Genomic DNA, 17902 nt, shown 5'->3' on the forward strand with positions numbered 1-17902 from the left:
GTACAAACTAATGAGGTGGTATCTTTCAGCAATGGGAAGAGCTTTAAAATTCAGGAGTTCATCACCTGTAATGACAGGTTTGTCATATACCTCGCCTGGTGCAAATGCGGATGGCAGTATATAGGTAGGACTACGCGCACCCTCAAGGAGAGGATGGGGGAGCATGTTCGCAACATTAGAAAGGGATACCCCAATCATGGTGTCTCGGCCCACTTTGGAAGTCACCATGATTGTAATCCCAATGATTTGTCCTTCTGCGGACTCCAAAAAATCATCCCAAACTGGAGGGGATGTAACAAAGTTAAAAGGGTCTCACAGGAAGAGACCAGGTGGATCCATCGGATGGGTACCCTAAGACCAGGTGGCCTTAATATAGACATTGACCTGGTATGTTTTCTGGGGGAGTAGGGGTGTGATGTGTGTGCATACACCCTAAAAAAACCTGGAACACTATCTGGGTGGTGTGAATGGCCAGCCTGGCCCTGTTTTTCTCTGCATAATGTTTTTTTCTCTCTGCATGTTGGTATGGCCAATGGGGGGTGGGATATATATGGAGAGCTTTAGAGGGGTTATTTGAGGATGGATAGGGATGTATGGGAACCTAATGGAAACTGTTACTTAATTGTAAATGTGTGTCCAAGTATTCTTGCTCTATGTAGAATTTAAACACAGGGGGTAGGTAGAAAAAGTAGGGTTTTTTTGGGGGGGTGCAGGGATGGGAGAGACTCTTAGAAAGTATGGGGAGCTTGAGCAGGAATGAATGGACGCACATGGGTGCCCACAGTAGATGTACAACAATGGGAAATTTGCTAAAGGAAGGGTTGCATATTTTACCAGAGATAGGTTTAGAATTAACACACTGTTTTTTCTTTAATATGGATGTGTAATAATTATGGAATGTATTGCTAAATGTGACCCCTAGATGGCGGCAGACTCGCAGGCTGCGTAGTACAGCTAGGGCGCATGTGCAGTAGAGGGATGGGGAGTGTGCGCAGTGGGCGCGATGATGGCTTAAAAATCCCCGCTATACGCATCAGACTCCATGCCCCTGATGAGTCACTGAGTGACGAAATCGATCGGGTGGAGCCTGATGCGGAAGTGGGAATCTACACGCTAGGGTGAGCGGAGGCAAGGGAAGGCACGTGTGACATCCCAGCGTGTTTCCGTGCGCGCGGCGGAGACAAGGGGGAAACACTGACAGGAGCCTGCCAGCCTGGCCACCAAACGGGGGAGAGCCCGTGTATATAAATTACTCAACACGCTGATTTTATCCAAGTTCATGTGAGTGCAATTGCTTTTTACAAATAAATAGTTTTTAGCAGTATTACGCTATGGAGTTTTTTTTTCACTGAGGTTAATCACCACATGAAGATTATCATCTATTGGTGGCGTGTGAAGATTTAACTTGCTGGAGAGGTGGGGGACGACCCGGGAACTGTCCCAAGGCTTATATAGACCATTGGTTGGTCTAGGACAGGGGTGAGTGGCACACAAAAGGGTGCTGGTGGAGGTGACCTGGCTGAAGTGATAGAAGTGTATTGACTGCTGCTCATGCGAAGAAACTGTGTTTTTTTTAACTGTGCATTTGCTAAACAGATTTTAGGTCTTTTGTACCTGGACTTTTTGAATTTCGAATTGAATAGGGCAACTCGTCTATATGGTCTAGAATACATTATGTAAAGGAATATATTGGATGGTTTTAGTGCATTTAGTGGGTCTGCATTTTCCTGGATTTACATATTTTTTTTACTTGTTTTGTATTGTTGTTTTTGCCCTACGAATGTATAATTACGGTGAGGGTAACTCAGTTACATAGGGGAATAGTAATGTGCAGCAGCAGGATAAGCCATATATCGGCTGTATCCTGCGCCCAAGTCTCCCGGCGGCGAATCCTCTCGTACGCGTCTCCACAAATAAATCCCAGCCTTGGCATTGGTGAGAGATCCAGACTGGGATACTTGTGCATGTGTATTCACACCTTGCCTTTATTTTTGATTAGAGAAGTGTATATATGTATATGTGTATATATATATATATATATATATATATATATATATATATATATATATATATATATATATATATATATATGTATGTTCTAGGTTCGTTTATCCATGAAATTGCAGTGAACAAATGCATTGCATTATTATATATATGGTTGGTATTCCTTGCCGGTTTGCTTTTGCTCTTTCCTCGTGCAGAGAGAGGTGTCTGCATATGTTTAGCACAAAGTGATAATTTCTACTTTTAGGTGAAAGTGAAAACTAATTCCCAGTGTTCTGCCGGAGGTGTTAAAATATTTATCTGCATTTTCTTTAGAAAAGTTTGTTTGAAATGTTTGACAGATGCGTGGTCTGTAGAGAATTGATTGGGAGGAAAAAAGCGGCATTGCCTTTTAATATAGCAAGGCCATGACATTTGTACAGAATCCAGTGGCTTGTCAGCGTAGGGTATTGTTGGGTACTGTAAACAGCAGAAGTCTCATAATGACAATTTCCAGCCATGTTTGGATACTTGGACTGTACATTTTGTCTACTTGTCTCATAGCAGATGCAATCTGGTGCTTTAAAAATAACCTCTGGTTCAGAAACACATGCTTACCTAAGGAGAGGGAAGCCTTTGAATCCTACAGAGAGGCTTTGCACACTATCCTCTGTTCCTTCGCCGCTGCCTATAAACCTTCAGCTTATTGGGGCCACGCTCCTGTTCTGGCACCAGCACGGCTTTACCTGTGCAGTAGCATGGATCCACTTGTGCATGAACAGCTCCAGCTTACTGCACAGGCGCAGCCGTATTTGTGCAGGTGCAGCACGGCCATGCTGGCGCTTGAAGAGGAGCGCGTCCCTAATCGCCCTTGGCTGTTATCTTTGGAGGATCTTTGATCAGCAACAGGGGACCTGAGGATAGGATAGAGAGGCTTGTCTCTTCTAGGTTAAGTTTGTGATTTTTATACCCAAGCCTCATCTTGGGTACACTTTATACATTTACAGTTTGGGCTGGTGTTCTATATGTACTGTCTGAGGGTCGGCACACCCCCACACCATAGTAGCTGAAAATCCTTACTTGCCATGCAAGGACCTCTTTTTAAAGGGAAGGTGCGAGCTCCAAAAAAAAACCCAGATCTACTTACCTTAGCTTCCTCCAGCCCCTGGCAGCCTATGTGTCCCGGGATGCCCTCCATTGCAGATGCCGACCTTGCTAGGTGGGCATCTTCTGCGCGAGTGCATGGCTTCCCCGCTCATGATTGCACTCGCATGGTCTGAAGCGTTCTGCACAGGCGCAGTACTTCATTCCCTGCGCAGAATGGTCCAGGTCACATGATCACGAGCGGCACTCTCGTGCAGTCACAGACTATGCCGAACTGGCGAGGTCAGCATCTGCAACGGAGGGGATCCCAGGACACCTAGGCTGCCAGGGGCTAGAGGAAGCCCCTTTGTAAGTAGATCTGTTTGTTTGTTTGTTTTTTGAGCTTGCACCTTCCCTTTAGGCTGCTTTCACATTAAGACGTTACCGACGCACGTTAGAGCAGCCTGTAATACAGCCCACCGCACAGCAATGAAAAATCAATGGGCTGTTCACAGAGCCCACTTTGCGTTACATTGTAACGCAGCAAGTTAAAAGAAAGTGCTGCATGCTGTGCGTTATACGCGGCTAAGCCGCGTTAGAAAGTTTGCACATGCTCAGTGATGATGGAGGAGGAGGTCTCCCCTCCTCCGCGGCCAGCCACATGGCTAATTAATATTCACTGCACTGTGACGTGCAGTGTTTACTTTCTGTAACGGCCGCTCTGTGCGGCGATTGGCTGGCGGGACCACGTGATGCGGATCACGTGGTCTCCGCATCGCACAGCACAAAAAAGGCGCACCAAGAGCTGCATAACGCAGCTCTTGGTAGCGTCGTCCTCCAGCACCACCAGGCGTTGCGTTAGGGGCACGTTATGCGACCTATAACGTCCCCTAAAACGCAATGTCCTGGTGGGAAAGAAACCTTAAGGTATGCAAACACAGTACAGTCATGAGAAAAAAGTAGCAATTCTAAGGTTTTGAGACTGTAAAAAAAAAAAAAAAAACCTAGCCTTTAGGCCTCGTTCAGACTATACGCGCTGCCGTGCGCATTTTGTGTGCGACACGCAAGAACGGTAAAAGGGCATAGACAGCCCTTCTACCGTTCCCATCATATGCGCTGCGTGGCAGCGCGATTGTGCTATCGCGTACTGCACGCATTTTTGTGAATCGCAGCGCAGATCCCATTCATTGTAATGAATGGGATCTGCAGCGCAGCGCAGATGGCGTGCGGTTGGGCGCGTTGCGTTCCGATCGCACAGCCATCTGCGCTAAATGATGTGAACGAGGCCTTAGGCCTCATTTCCATTTACGTGCTGCGGGCAACACAGGTGGCTGTCATAATGCATGGCACTGCGTTGCTCCATGACTTTTACTCCCACGCGTTTGCAATAAGTAGCGGAATTGCAGAGCGAATGCGAGCAGTAGCATACAGCCATGCATTGCATTTCTTCTGGGATTCGCACAGCGCCTGATTTGGGACATCATACAGTACAGTCCCTGCAAATAACAACATCGCTGTGTGTTGCTGAAAATGCGATTAGCAATGGACAAGTGGAAACAAGGCCTTATGCTTGGAATACACCATGAGGTTTTTTTGGGGGGGCAGATAGATGGCTTGATAATTTCTGACAGTTCCGATCTGATTTTGATCAGGAAAAATCGATCGGCCAGCAAATTTGCTGAAAAAACTAATTGTGTATTCCCAACATTAGATAATTAAGTATATATAACAGAGATGAAGAAGACCTGACATAATACCCTGTCATTATTTATTTAACAGAGGCCAAGTTGAAATGCAGAAGGAGTTTGTGAAATATTAAGTACACCCTTACACGTCCATAGGAATTAAGAGGGTAAGTAACAGATGGGTACTGCTATTTAAATGCACTTGTTGAATTGTTCATAGAGCATGCACAGTGGATGGAACAGTTGCCTTGCATCCCTGGGTTCCACATTTTATCTGCACAGAGTAAACCCCATTTCTGTGTTTCCTTTGGGCACTCCAGTTTCCTTCCAATCCTAAAAAAACATAAAGATCAGTTAATTGGCTTTTCTTGAAATTGCCCAAGACTTTGATGGACATATGACTGTGGTAGTGAGTAGATTGTGAGCCCCCCGATGGACAGTGAAGATTAAATACTCTATAAAGGGCTGCAGGAGATGCCAGCATTGTATAAATACTAAATAATAAATAAATCAGCAAGTGTGACAACTTGTATTCAAGCAGAAAGTAGACATCTTGTCAGCTGTCCAGCCCGGATTACTGCTTGTTACAGTGTTGCCATCCATCCTCCACTTCTGCCTCACACAGAGTTTTTTTCAACATGTCCGATCAGACTTTCGATGACTAAACTTACCAAAATAGATGGAAAGAGAATCAATGTGATACGTTGAGGCAATAGATGAGCAGCAAATCTTATCATATTGGATGAATCAGAGTATATGACCATCCTTAAGGTGGCCACTGATTCCAATTTCTAGCGAAAAATCATTCAAGCGATCAGATAATTCTGATAGGAAGTGAAATATCATACTACAACGTTCACTACACCATCAACAAAGCAATCTTTGCTTTCCATCTATCACAACCAACAAGAAAATCCACATTTTGGTTTGGCGTAAATCCAATCAGATGATTTTTTTTTATAATCCTTTGTAATTGATTGTGCCCATCAACTGAAATTTATTTACAACCAATCCGATCAGATCAGAATTATCTGATCGTTCAAATGATTTTTCACTAATGGACCATTAGTGGCAACCTTTACTCTAGTTGGCATTTTCTTTATCCAGTAATCATGTATGGGCCAGATGCTGCCCAGTTCTTCATGTTCTTGAAACACTGTTGGATGTCTGCTGCTGTGATAGTGGTATGTTCACTTCTAGTCAGATTGTCCAAGTTCTTTGATGTCTCCATTAATCCAGTCGAATTCCAACTTGAGGTGGGCAAGGAGCAGCATTAGTAGGTCTTGCCTGAGGACTCTTCATTAATAAGGCATGTCCATGACAACTATGAAAAAAAAATAAATAAATATACACACACACACACACCTACACACACACACACACACACACCTACACACACACCTACACACACACACCTACACACACACACCTACACACACACCTACACACACACCTACACACACACCTACACGCACACCTACACGCACACCTACACGCACACACTACACACACACACTACACACACTACACACACACACATTACACACACACACACACACACATTACACACACACACACACACACACACACACACACACACACACACACACACACACACACACACACACACACACACACACACACACACACACACACACACACACACACACACACACACACACACACACACACACATATTACACACACACATATTACACACACACATATTACACACACACACACACACACACACACATATTACACACACACACACACACACACATATTACACACACACACACACACATATTACACACACACACACACACACACACACATATTACACACACACACACACACACACACACACACACATATTACACACACACACACACACACACACACACACATATTACACACACACACACACACACACACACACACACACACACACACCACAGACACACACACACACACACACATATTACACACTCTTCTTTTGGATTGTACATTTCTCACATTGTGAGTTGTGTAGACTGCCAATCTAGATCTGTGAAATGCATAGTTATGGATTTCAGGGCTTTTTTTTCGGTAGGAAGATATTTTTCCTGTCCTTTTCGTCACCTTGATTTTAAATGTATGACACCATGCTGAGCTGATCTCTGAATAGCTGGAGAACACAAACGGGTGAAATAGCAGCCAAACTATTTTGAGAGATTTGCAATTATCACTCAGCACAGTGTAAGCTGGATGCTAGAAGTGGGTCAACCCTTGTAGCAAATGGAAAGATGGCGAGGAAGTAATTTGAAGAGACCAATTTAACTAGCAGGCGTATCACTCGTGAAAACTCCATTGTTGGCTTTGCTGGCTAAACCATTATTTCTTTCTACTGCTGAGCCATTCCCCCTGCATAAGGCAAGGGCTTGATGAGTGGTGCAAGTGGGATGAAAACAAATGACCACAATGCACCAGTGCAGAGGTTTGTCAACCTGCCCTCCCAGCAAACATTTTGTAGATTCCTCCTGAGGATACCAATGCCTGTTGCCTGCAACAAACACTATGCCAGGCACAGGAATGCATTACACTGAATCCAAACAGTGCATACATGTGAATTGGTCCTGGATACATACATCTACTATTGGGACTCTGAAATTTATGAAGCATGGAAGCCAGTAGTGATCAAAAACTGTTGACAAAAATATAAATTCTTGTTTGACATGAGCCACAAATGGACAAAGCAACACGCTGAAAGTGAAGCGGAGTCATAGCCTGCTGGGATGACTCTCCCATCTGCTGCCTCAGCACCATGTTCCCATTGCTGGCATCTTTTGCACCTTGTTTCGAGGGATAAGTATTTCTTCCAGATTGCCATACTTCCAGATTGAGTACTTTTTATTTATTTAATTTTTTTGTGCACAGACACCTTTATGTAGCCCCATCTAGATTGGCATATAATTTAATACAGGTTTTACATTTTGCATATGAATTCTTTTTTTTTTTTAATCAGCATATTGCACTTTTTGGTCATTCATCTTCTGGTTAGGATAAGCACCTTATGCTAGGTACACTCAATGAGATTTTCTAGCAGTTTTATAGTCAGATTGATCTATTTTTAACATGTCCTATCTGATTTCTGATCAATATCCGATCGATCTCCGACAGAAGTGAATGAAAAACGGAAATCGATCTGAAAATATGACAGATTGTAAAATCAGATCGGACATGTTGGAAATAATCAGACAGTAAAACTGCCAGCGTTATGATCATTATTTACCTTTTGAATGTTGTGGGGTTTTTGGTGTTGTTAACATTTTCATAAATTTCAGTCAAATCATGGCTCCAAACTTTTATACATTGTATATTTTGATCTGTGAATGCTAAAATACGGTACCTTTTAAAGAGAGTAAATCTGTGACCGCTTTTGTATTTCTATCCATTCAGATTTAGTTTTAATCCTCCCATTCAGTCATGTTGTGAAACTCTTAGGTCTTGATGGCAGGGCTGTGGAGTTGGTACAAAAATCATCCGACTTCTCAATTTATTAAACCACAAATGCAACTCCAGGTGCCACAAAAATTGCTCAGACTCCACAGTCCTGCTTGTTGGAGCGGTGCAACAGTCTGTTCAGGAACACTTACAGTACATTCCATTGTGTTGGTTGAAAACTAGCAAATATTGCAGGTTTCTCTGAGGTGGCTTTGTTACTCTGGGTTATGGGGCAATCATGAAATTCTCTCATAATTTACAGAACATTTTTAAATATAATCAACTTAAAGCAAGATGGAGATAATTTATCTATATCAATATGAGATTTTCTTACACAAAGAAAGCTTTTCATGTTTTGGAAATCTTCAGGTTAGATGCCATTTTGTTCAGGTATTCTCTATGTGGTAGCCTGAAGAGGAGTGTCCATAGTTTCTTAAAGTGTACCAGAGACGAGGGGGCATAAAAGTTTTATACATACCTGGGGCTTCCTGCAGCCCCCTGTGCACAGATCTCTCCCTCACCGCAGTTTAAATCCTCCTAGATTGTCCCGTAGAAGCCCTGTTCTTGTTGGGCGTACTGCGCATGCACGCCTGCGCATGCACGCCTGCGCAGTACTTCTGCCTGGGCATAGTGCTCCCAGGCTCCAACTTACCATGGAGAACAGGACTGCTTCGGGACAATCTAGGAGGATTCAGACTACGGTGTGGGAGCGATCTGCACGGAGGAGGCTGCAGGAAGCCTCAGGTATGTATAAATCTTTTATGCCCTCTTGTCTCTTGATACACTTTAAGCATGATATCTGTGACCTCTTCAGCGATGGTCATTGAAATGCTAATTTTGAGATTATTCTTCTTTAGGCAGATCTTTTATACCAATTTATGCGGCTTGTAAATACACCAATCAAAATCTGCCCAGATGAAATACAGTTGGTCTATTTTCCAGGGCTCTGGAGTCAGTGCAAAAATCCACCGACCCCTCACGTTAGGATTCCTCTGACTCCGGACTCCTCTAATTTGCATATTACAATCTTGTTGATTGAAAGTATGTAACATAAAATGCATCTCTTAACTGCCAACGCTTAGGAATTTTAAAAGACAACTGAACTGAGTGGGATATGGAGGCTGCCATATTTATTTCCTTTTAAACAATACCAGTTACCTGGCTATCCTTCTGATCTTCTGCCTCTAATACTTTTAGTCAGACATAGGCCTTGTTCACATCATATGCGCTTCCGTGCGCATTTGGAAGCGCGTATGACGTGGTAACATGCAAGAATGGCAGAAGGGTATAGACAGTCCTTCTGTCGTTCACATCAAATGTGCTGCGCAGCAGTACGATGCACTATGATGTGCTTGCGTACTGCTGCATGCATTCTGCACGCAAGCACAAAGCTGCCCCATTCACTGTCAATGGATGGGATCAGCAGTGTAGCGTGTAGCAGCGCAGATGGCGTGCAATCATACGCCTTGCTTTCCAATCGCACGGCCATTTATGCTGCATAGATGTGATTGAGGCCTAAAACTAGTACTTCTTAAGAGTACTTGTAGAAGGTACAGACAGGAACAAAGAACATCTATCAGGTCCTAGGAAATGTAACTGTGGGTATATGTAAGAGTGATGTGCAGGAGAATGAGGGGATTCTTCCACCATTACACATTCTTCATGTACAATCTGAACCAGGTTTATGGATGAATGACTCACACCTCTGTGTTCAAGGTGCACAACGTTCTCAGTGGATTCCCTGCAGCTCTGTGGGGAGTGCATATGTACAGTATAGTACTACTGTGTAACTTAAAGTAAACCTGAGACAGATTAAAGTTTTATACATACCTGGGGCTCCCTCCAGCCCCCTTCAGTCTAATCAGTCCCTCTCTGTAGTCCTCCGCCACCTGGATCTTCTGCTATGGGTCCCGGTGCTTGAGCCAGTCGGGCGAAGTGCGCATGCACACACTCCACCGCCAGGAATGTGCTACACCTGCGCAGCACTATTGAGCAGATGCAGAACACTCCTGGCTGTGGAAGCGGCACTCGGCAGGACTGCGCTGACTGGCTGAATTACTTGGACTCACTGGAATTACTGGAGGAAGCCCCAAGTATTTATAAAACTTTTATTTTCATCCATCTCCGGTACCCTTTAATTCGTAGTCACCAAACCAAATTTTAAAAACATATCAAATTATTTGATTTCATGAGCAAAAAGAGTGCATACATTTGCAGAAACCCGCATCAACGCAGAATTATTTGCATCTGATTGACCATCCCTATTACCGTGTTTCCCCGAAAAAAAAGACACTGTCTTCTATACATTTTTGCTCCAAAAGATGTGCAAGGGCTTATTATTTTCCTATACAAAATGTATATAGTGCATTCCATGATGAAACACAAGCAGCATGCACAGAGCTTGTGGTCTTCAGATATTTGCTCTCGCTTACAAGAAATTGATTCTGCTGATCATGTGGGTAATGCTGGGAATACACAGCTCGATTCTGAGTCATTTAGATGGCTCGATAGATAATTTCCGACACGTTCCGATCTCCAGCCTGATAGTTTCGCCGCTCGATTCTGCATTGAGCACAATGGAAAAAGATAAGAAAAACGAGCGGACGATAAGAGAATCGCTCGCAGAATCAAGCGGGGAATCGTTCGAGCGGCAAAATCGAACCATGTATGCCCAGCATAAGAGTCTATTTCTTGCAGGCAGAGAACTCTGTCGGGCTCCCCAGAGCTATGATAGGATAAGCTGTGTGTCCTGGGAAAAGGTGAAGAGGTGAAGTGCTGCTGATGCTTATCAATACAGATCAGGAGGGCTGGCTCCAACAAAAACACAAATTGCCTGACACATATACAGGACTGTAGAACTTGCATTATACTGCTGCTGTCTTGTATCCAGGCTTTGTATGGAGCGTGACTTGCTGGTGTCATGTGGGCTGCTGCTAGGGCTTACATTTGGGGGATGTCTTATATTTCAAGCATGCTAGGAATTCCTGCTAGGGCTTATTTTTAGGGGATCCTACCAAGATGGCGCTACACCAGCAGCCATGGCACACAAGAGCTCCGCAATTTTTCTCTCCACTTTAGGCTTTAGTTAGTTTTTAGGTAGTTTAGTCTTAGTTTTAGATAGTATTAGTACAGTATAAGTATTAGTATAAATAGTATACACACTGTAAGCTACATACTGTAAGCTTCAGTCAGTCAGGGGCCCTGCCGCCAAGCTCCACCAGCGGTCACGATCTGCCGGACCCCCTGAAGCCTACCCGACACTGGCCGCCCGTCCAATCGTCCGTCGCAGCAGCTCCACAGGCACGGAAGCTCCAACCCCCCGATCAGCGGTAGCAGTCCTGCCGCTAGCTTCGCCAGCGGCTACGATCCTCCGAACCCTCTGATGCGGCCAGAACTTGCTGGGCCACACACGTGGAGCAGTCGGCTTCCCCAGCGCCAGAAGTACGGAGTGATCCCCTGGGCCACACACGTGGAACAGTCAGCTTCCCCAGCGCTAGAAGAACGGAGTGATCCCTCCTCTACCAGCCCGGGCTGCATCCTAACCATACTGCTCTGCTCGCTGTCGCACGGCACACACAGGTACCCGAACCTCTGGCCACCCACATGGAACTCCTCTCCGGAGGATCGCTGCAGCTGCAACCTCCAGCCACCACCAGGGACAAGTGGTTCAGCGGCCAAAACGGACCCCCAGCCTCCCCCACTCAGGCCCACCCACGTGGAACTCCTCTCCGGAGGATCGCTGCAGCCGCAACCTCCAGCCACCACCAGGGACAGGTGGTCCACAACCGCTCCGGCTGAAAACTCCAGGATAGCACTCTGTCGCACTAGGCCCTACCACGTGAGGCAGGGCCTGCACGCCAGCAAGTAGAGGGCCCGCACACCGCAGCTGCTGGACACCTGGACTCACGGATGCTCGACCATCAGCGAACTCCTGACCTTGGTGACCCTCATTCTCACAACCTGATGCTCAGCCAGGGTAAGGTTCCCCATGCACATTCTCCCCTGCCTGTTATGCTGCCCCACTGTTGACTGCTTTTTTCCTGGCCCGCCACCATTGAATCGATTCTCTGCACTTCCATCTTGGTCTGGCATAACGGCGCCAACGACAGCGACCAAAGCAAACTACAGAGGGTCATCAGGATGGCGGATAGGATTATTGGGAGACCCCTCCCCTCACTTGCCCACCTACACAACACAAGGCTGCAATCTAGGGCACTGAGGATCGCAAACGACCGACCCCACCCAGGTAACCACTTTTTTAATCTGCTCCCATTGGGACGGAGGCTTCGGGCCATCTCAACAAGGACCGTGAGGCACATGAACGCATTCTTCCCCTCGGCTGTCAGCCTCCTAAACTCCCTCCAAATACTCCCATCAGCACTACAACCCCATCAAGGACACGATCTGAAATGCGACACCACAGAATCTGTCCATCCCTCAAGTCTGACATTAACCCTACGTAAGACAGGATCTGTGGGTGGACATGAACCACAGGATGATCTGTCATGAACGAACATTGTAAATGGTTCTGTTGTTCCTCTGCTTGATGTTCCTGCATGCTGTGAACCCTTTATGTATGTCTGTTTCTTTTTTTGAGCTATGTTTTGTGCCAAATCCAATTCCGGGCATAACCCAGTTATGCTTGGCGAAAATAAACGATTCTGATGTCTTACTTTAGGGGAAACATGGTAGTGACACAGCTACACATCAGGATTTATTCTTACAGCATAGATGTTATTTAGTTATATAAAAAATTTCTGTGTACCAGGGCTGTGGAGTCGGTACAAAAATCCACCGACTCAGACTCCTCAGTTTAGGATTCCTCCGACTCCTCGACTCTGACTCCTCTAATTTGCATATTACAATCTTGTTGATTGAAAGTATGTAACAGGAAATTCGTCTCTTAACTGCCAACGCTTAGGAATTTTAAGACACCTGAAGTGAGAAGGATATGGAGACTGCCATATTTATTCCCTTTAGTCATATACTAAAACTAGTCCTTGGTAAGAGTACTTGTAAAAGGTACAGACCAGAACAAACAACATCTATCAGGCCCTAGGCAATGTAACTGTGGGTACATGTAAGAGTGATGTGCAGGTACTCTGCAGGGGAATGAGGAGATTCTTCCTCTTACACATTCTTCATGCACAATCTGAACCTGGTTTATGGGTGATAGACAACACTTCTGTATTCAGTGTGTACAACATTCTCAGTGGATTCCCTGTAGCTCTGTGGGGAGTGCATATGTAGAGTATAGTACTACTGTGTAACAAAGTAAACCTGAGACAGATGAAATTAAAGTTTTATACATACCTGGGGCTTCCTCCAGCCCCCTTCAGTCTAATTAGTCCCTCTCTGTAGTCCTCCGCCACCTGGATCGTCTATGAGTCCAGGTACTTGAACCAGTCTGGTGTAGTGCGCATGCACCCACTCCGCCGCTGGGAGCGTACTACACCTGCGCAGCATTATTGCGCAGGTGCAGAACGCTCCTGGCTGTGGAAGCGGCATGCGGCCGGACTGCGCTGACTGGCTGAATTACCAGGACTCCTAGCATAAGATCCAGGTGGCGGAGGAGGACAGCGAGGGACTGATTATCCTGAAGGGGGCTGGAAGAAGCCCCAGGTATATATAAAACTTTTCTTTTCATCCTTCTCAGGTACCATTTTAATTCGTAGTCACCAAACCAAATTTTAACAACATATCAAATTATTTGATTTCATGAGCAAAGCGAGTGCATACATTTGCATAAATTAGAATCAACGCAGAATTATTTCCATCTGATTGACCATCTCTATTAGTGACACGGCTACACATCAGGCTTTATACTTACTGCATAGACGTTATTTAGTATATATAAGAGATTCCTGTGTACACATCATATATACAGTCATAATCCGATGTGTATATCTGACTTTAAAAATACGGTGACTGCTTTATTGAAGCAGCACAAGTAACTAATTTTGATTGGTTTATTTCATTTTTGTGGAAGCACAGCTATTACTGTATGTATAAATTATGACTATTTTCTGAGAAATCGGACATTTTATCATATTCTCTATTTAATTACAGTTTAAATTCATTAGGAGTCGGAGTCGGTGCATTTTTTTCCGACTCCAGGCACCCAAAAATGCCCCGACTCCGACTCCACAGCCCTGCTGTGTACACATCATATACACAGTCACAATCAGATATGTTTATCTGACTTTAAAATATGGAGACTGCTATTTTGAAGCAGCACAAGTAACTATTTTTGATTTGGTTTACATTTTTGTGGGCTAAGCACAGCTATTACTGTGTATATATCATTTATGATAATTATCTGAGAAATAGAACATTTTATCATATTTTCTATTTTAATGACAGTTTAAATTCATTAGGAGACGGTGCATTTTTTTCCCCGACTCAGACTCCAGGTACCCAAAAATTGTTCAGATTACGCAAACAGAATTTGCGCAATCCTATCTGAATTGAGGAGAAATTTCATCTCATTGACCATTCCTATCTTTAGGGATAGAGATCAATTGTTTTATCCTATGTATTTCTGTTTTGATATGTTTACGCATACAAAACAACCTTGATTAATTGTCCAGAAATGTTTGCAGGTGTACAGAGGTAATTGTACAATGTATGGCTTTTTATGGTCTGTATTAAAGTGGACCTGAACTTTTTCACAGGACAGAAGGAAAACCTAGAGACATGCCCCGTGTATGTTTTTAAATAATTTAGCCAGTCTAATTCCCCCTCATCTGTGACTAATCACAATTGTAATTTGATCTCCCAGCTGTCAGCTTAAAGGGATACTTAAGTCTGGCCAAAAAAATGAGTTTAACTCACCTGGGGCGTCCCTCAGCCCCCTGCAGCTGATCGGTGCCCTCGCAGCTCCGCTCCGATGCTCCTGGACCCGCCGGCGACGACTTCCGGTTTTGCCGTCACCAGCCGACAGGCATGGGAACGCGAGTGATTGTTCGCGTTCCCAGCCACAATAGCACCCTCTATGCGACTATTGCGGCAAGAAGGGCCGGGTTCAGGTCCGCTTTAAGGCCTGTGCATGCTTGCAATAATGCTCACCCAGAATGATCTTGATTACATTGGTGATTCCTTTTCCCTTGTGGAAATGCTGCTAGTGATTTTCAGCTCCATGGAGAGGGGAGGGGTATGAGTGGTAGTGAGCTGCCAGTGCCTTTGGTGGTACATAACAGTGGGGATTGGGCATGGCTCTCTTTTGTTAGCGTGCCTGATCAATAACAAGCCGTTGGGGGGGACTCCTTGGAAGCAGCTCCTGAAATTATAATTTCGTGCGACCTAATTTGCAGATGCGTGGAGACGTTTACCGAGCGGTTTTTAAACCGTTCCTGTTTAAGCTTCTCTTCAGGAAATGCATTTGTGATATTACTGTCCCTTCTGGAGTGTTCTGTAGCTTGTAACCATAGCGATGCCATGGTGTAAAACTGTGTTTAGATATCCGTGCAAAACGGAATATTTTCAATCGCCCCCAAGATGCTCTTCCGTTGCAGGGATCCTTCCCTTGCTCAGGCTCGGTTATTTATTCTATTTTTAGAATTTCTTCTTTTTCTCCTCGTATGGCAGGAGACTTTTTCCCTATGAATTATTTATCATTCTTCAGAGCTGGGTGAATTGATAATTTTTCTCTTATTAATGGCCACGTGCTTGCCTTTAGCCCTTGACAGATTTAGTTCATGTCCTGCGATGCGGACACTGGGTTGTATCATAGGCAGGGATTCTGGGAAGGCATCTATCTGCAGTAAATAATAGAAGGATCTTGGCTTTCTGTGTTATACATCAGGCATTGGAGAAGCATGAATGTTCCCTTCAGGCACAGTGTGGGTTCTGAGTCTTAGCAGCTGCCGTCCCTTTTATCATTAGAGTGGCTTATAGCTAAATGAATGAACAAAGGCTGAGCACTATAGAGCTGTATTGTCACAATTGGGTCCACTTATTGTTTTGATTAACCTTGTGCAATGATGGGTTGCAGCTACAAAAATGTGTACATAGACCCTGGATCTTGTACTTTTACCAATAGTGGATCATTGGATTTAATAGTTACCTTATTCCTGTTTACATAGTCAGAATGTACCATATATTCCCTCAGTCAAGACGACTGGGTGTATAAGACGACCCCCCAACTTTTCCAGTTAAAGTATAGTTTGGGATATACTCACCGTATAAGACTACCCCTCTTCCAACCCACACCAAATTAAAAATTAAAAAAATTATCATATACTGGTGCTATGTATGAACAGATACTGGTGCTGTACTGTATGTGGTACCCAGTATATAACAGTATATAGGCGATTGACTGCGTGGATTGGTCAGCTCTCCCTCTCCCTAATGCTGGGTACACACTATGAGATTTTCTGGTCGATTTACTGTCAGATCGATTATTTCCAACATGTTCGATTTGCTTTCCGATTGATTTCCGAGCATTTTCCGATCGATTCCTATTAAAGTGTACGGAAATCGATCGGAAAATGCTCGGAAATCGATCAAAAAGCAAATCGGACATGTTGGAAATAATCGATCTGACAGTAAATCGACCAGAAAATCTCATAGTGTGTACCCAGCATAAGTGGATTGGTCAGGTCTCCCTGTCTCCCTGTTTATCAGAGCGGTATAGAAGAATAGATCGCACTATGCCCGTAAAACACGCCTCTTTTACCTGTCTGGCCCACCCCTGTATCCTATTTACCTCCTTCTCTGCCTCTCAGATCTCGCACATGTGCGTCTGCTCCGCTTCACTACAGTCCTCAGCAGCGAGATCTGAGAGGTGGTAACAGGATAGGTCGTATCACCCGGCATCAATGACACCCGGCGTATAAGAAGACCCCTGACTTTTCAGAAGATTTTCAAGGGTTAAAAAGTAGTCTTACACACCAGAATATACAGTATTATCTTTGAGAACAAATGGTGCTGTTGATAAAAGCTATGGCCGTTGCCTACTGGACCAATGCTGGCATTGATTAACTAGAAGCAGTTAGTACCTCAGCTAATTAGTTAGCTCCATCAGTCCGTTGAGAAATGTTTAAAGTGGTACTCAAGTATGGTTATATTCGAAGTGCAGCAAAATGCTGTAAACGTGAGTCTCATGTAGTGCATGTAAAACAGCCCCTTTCCAAAAGGCCTTGAGGGGGCTTGCACTCAGATCTAGAAGCGTATAAAGCAGGCATGGGCAAACTTGGCCCTCCAGCTGTTAAGGAACTACAAGTCCCACAATGCATTTGCCTTTATGAGCTATGACTGTGGCTGCCAGACTCCTGCAATGCATTGTGGGACTTGTATTTCCTTAACAGCTGGAGGGCCAAGATTGCCCATGCCTGGTATAGAGGGTAGTCGTTCAGAGACTTCAACTGAGGCATAGAGCAGCCGTGATAAAAATGTCTCCAAACTGTTGCTGAAAAGTGATTCAGACACTACTGGAGTTAATGTTTTTGTAGCATAGCTTACCATTCACACTTGAAAGGAACCTAATATTTTGCACAGAGTCCCAGTTTAAAGGGTTGGTTTTAAATGGTTTAGAAAAATAGTTGAATGTTTGTAGTCTATTTGGAACCTCTGTTTCTTCATGCCATCTGTTTTTGTTCACCATTGTTGCTTTTATTTTTTCTACCTTAAAGAGACTCTGTAACAAAATGTTCATCCTTATTTCTT

General features: G+C 44.4%; 1 protein-coding gene across 5 annotated transcripts in view; it reads left to right on the forward strand.

The window, feature by feature from the left end:
• Positions 1-17902, forward strand: part of R3HDM2 (R3H domain containing 2) — a 217332-nt gene that overhangs the window by 49775 nt on the left and 149655 nt on the right. For 4 of the 5 annotated variants that reach the window (XM_068267466.1, XM_068267470.1, XM_068267468.1 and 1 more), the window contains exon 2: positions 4846-4918. The exons of the other annotated variant lie outside the window; for it this stretch is intronic. The gene's annotated coding sequence lies outside the window, so the exon portion shown is untranslated. The remainder of the gene's footprint in view (positions 1-4845; positions 4919-17902) is intronic. 5 annotated transcript variants of the gene reach the window in all.

This window comes from Hyperolius riggenbachi, chromosome 2 (genome assembly GCF_040937935.1).
Source record: "Hyperolius riggenbachi isolate aHypRig1 chromosome 2, aHypRig1.pri, whole genome shotgun sequence".
NCBI classification, from domain to species: domain Eukaryota; kingdom Metazoa; phylum Chordata; class Amphibia; order Anura; family Hyperoliidae; genus Hyperolius; species Hyperolius riggenbachi.